This window comes from Betta splendens, chromosome 2 (assembly GCF_900634795.4).
Source record: "Betta splendens chromosome 2, fBetSpl5.4, whole genome shotgun sequence".
Lineage (NCBI taxonomy): Eukaryota > Metazoa > Chordata > Actinopteri > Anabantiformes > Osphronemidae > Betta > Betta splendens.
In genome coordinates, this window is record NC_040882.2 from 5,312,844 (window position 1) to 5,316,013 (window position 3,170).

Sequence of the window (3,170 nt, forward strand, 5' to 3'; positions counted from 1 at the left end):
AATATATAAACCCACTGAAACCAAGCTGAAGATTCAGACTTTGACCAACTCCTGCCTCAACCACAACAGCTGAACCAGCAACCAACCACTCACCAACAAGGGCAACACGGTACGTGTTATTTCTAAACAGTTTAGAATTGCGTACTAAAATTATTATTTTTCTTTTTTACTTTTCAGAATCTAAATGTAATCCTTTTGCCACCCGGCTCATTGTGGAAAAGGGAATAACTAATAGGTGTTATGGCCCCTTAAACATTTAAACATTTAATGGGCGTACCCAGTTAAACATACAAATAATATTTTTAACCACAACAGTTAATCTCACTATGAACTGAGAGTCTCATTCAGGCCTGCGTTGGCACGCGTTGGAGCTCATTCCCATTGAAAATATCTCCTTCTTGTTAGTCTGAATAAGTTGTATTCAGTCTTACCACCCAGAACTCCACTGCCCTGTCGTCCTCCACGCAGGGGGAGCGGTGAATGTACGCCGACAACTCCGTCTGCTTCCTTTCTGCACACAGGAAGGCTGCTCGGACACGAGGATGCTAGCGCTAGCGTTAGCGGTGAACTCATTCTGTCGTCCCTAAAAACTCAGCCTAATTCACTCCCTTTCAGCGCGGGTCGTTTTCCAACTTCCCCGGCAAACTTCAACATGAACAAGTCAACATGAAGTGCGGGTACTGGGTTACGGGTACTGACTATGAAATAATGCAACCATTAGCCAACTTCTCTACATAGATGACATACATAGATGACAGTTGTTTGCCAAGAGTGAACAACATATTGACTCGCTAATACATACCACCAGAATATATAGCCAAGACATTGGAATGTCATTGGAACTGAATAAGTGTGGACGGATGGTAACAAGGAGAGGAAGGTCAGGGGATAAAACTACCAGAAGGCACGATACCTTGAAATACCTTGAAATCCCACAGGCAAATGGTAACCACGAAGAGGCCACAAGGAAAACAGCAACCACCAAGTACCTCCAAAAGGGTAAGGCAAATCCTGAGAAGTCAGCTGAATGGGAAGAACAAAGTCGGGCTGACCAATACCTACTACCCCTGGAGGGTTTCCCCCCAAATCCAGCACCTTGAGACTGTACACTAAGGAAGGAAGCCGAGGATTAGTGAGCGTCATCCACTATCCAGCATGAAACAACTACGATTTACTATAAATCAGGAAGGTGGCCCCAACAAATGATGTGTTCAGTGAATACCTCAGGCAGCAGAAACCAGAGGAGGGGAAGGTAGAGGAGGAACCCTCATGAAAGGACAAATCTGCACGATATGTACCACAGGCAGATAAAAGAAGTGGCTGATATCAAAATATACCAGACGTGGCTAGACAAAGCTGGACTGAAAGACAGCACAGAACAACTAATCCTAGCAGCATAAGGAGAAGGCTCTGAGAACCAGATCAATAGGTGCAGGCCATGCAAAAATGCCCCTGAAACAATTCAGCACATAACAGCAGGATGCAAGATGCTAGCAGACAGGGCATACATGGAACGCCATAACCAAGTGGCCGGCATAGTATACAGGAACATCTGTCCTGAGTACAGGCTGGAAGTCCCAAAGTCCAAATGGGACACACCTCCGAAGGTGGTTAAGAATGACAGAGCTAAGATCCTGTGGGACTTTCAGATACAGACTGACAAGCTGGTAATAGCCAACCAATTCGACATGGTAGTGGTGGACAATCAGGAGTACAAGACTGTACTGATGAATGTAGCAATACCAGGTGATTAGGTGAGGAGTGAGGAGCAGCAAATGTTTTCTTATGTTGGTCTGGTCTGTTCATCAAATGTTAAACTGGTTTTACCACCCTTGCTTTAAATAAATGTTTAATGTCATGTAAGGTAAACAGATAATCAGGTGTGGCTCATCCACACTATTTAATGAAGTTACAGGGACCAGGCTTCAGCTTCATAGACTTTCCTTCACTGAAGACATCTTCACCATCTCTAACCAGACAAAACGCTGTCACCTGAACCAAAGCTGGTGCATTAAAAGACCTTGTTCACATCCTCAGTAAAAGAAGGTAAGAGGACAAACAGTTTAGAGTGGTCTAAATTTTCTGTCTAGATATATGAAAACTGGTAAAATGTGATCAACGTCAAGATGTTCGTTATTAATTTGGTTATTTATAAGGCTCATTTGTATTTGAACTTGGAAAGAAACAACATTATGAATTAAACTATTTCTAACTATTTCAGTCACCACTGCTGCTCTAAACTCATATTAAAAATGAATGGTCTTGTTTTTTTTTCTTCTTTCAGTTAAAGATGAAGATTCAATTTGCTATTCTGTTTGTGCTGCTTGTTGCCTTTGAGCCCAGTGATGCTCTGACCTTTAATGACAAGCATGTCATCAACAACCTGGACCCAAAAGATTGTACTACAGTGATGAACAATAGAAAAATCAAAGAATACAATAAATGCAAGGCAATAAACACCTTCATTCTGACAGATTCCACCACTGTCCAGAACCTCTGTACTATGAATGGAAAAGTAACAAGTTATAATACTTTTACAGTTGTTATCTGTAAACATGACAAAATAAGCCCAGCTACTGCATGTGTTTATAAAGGTGAAAAACCAATCAAGCAGAAAATTGTAATTGATTGTAAAGCTGGTGTACCTGTCCACTTGTTTGGTACAGTGTAAATTATATGTGCTAGTTAAATGTACAAACAATCTTATATGTACATTTAGAAGCCTGTTGTCAATCACCAAACACTGAAGTGTGTTAATCCTGCCAAACTCACAATAAACTCAGCATGATCAACTTAGAGCTTCTGAGAATTTATTCCATTTAACTTTTAAAGGAAAAGTACACTGATTATCAATAAGAGTCGGGTAGTGTTTAAGAAAGTCAGGCTGCTGGACCGGTACTTCTAGGTCTTCCATTGTTCTTCCATTGTTTTTCCTTGTTTACCGGCACCTGCAGCAGAGAGCTGGCGTCCAGCAGAAATGCATCATGTCTCTGCGCTGAAAGAAGCTCAACTGCATCTAACAGACAAACGCTCACACGTTGCTTTACAGCTCCTGTAAACTGTCCCCTGGTAGGGTCTCCCTGCTGTCGACTGCCTCGCTTCCAACTTATTGCGGGCGCCTTTCGGCTGTGACAGCTTCGTCCACTCTGCGTACTGTAACTCGTCTGGGC

General features: G+C 42.2%; 1 long non-coding RNA gene across 1 annotated transcript; it reads left to right on the top strand.

The window, feature by feature from the left end:
• Window positions 1-2,796, top strand: LOC114851400 (uncharacterized). Its single transcript, XR_008694036.1, has 3 exons — window positions 1-109; window positions 1,910-2,046; window positions 2,285-2,796. It is a non-coding gene; the product is annotated as an uncharacterized LOC114851400 (long non-coding RNA).
• Window positions 2,797-3,170: the final 374 nt, after the last annotated feature.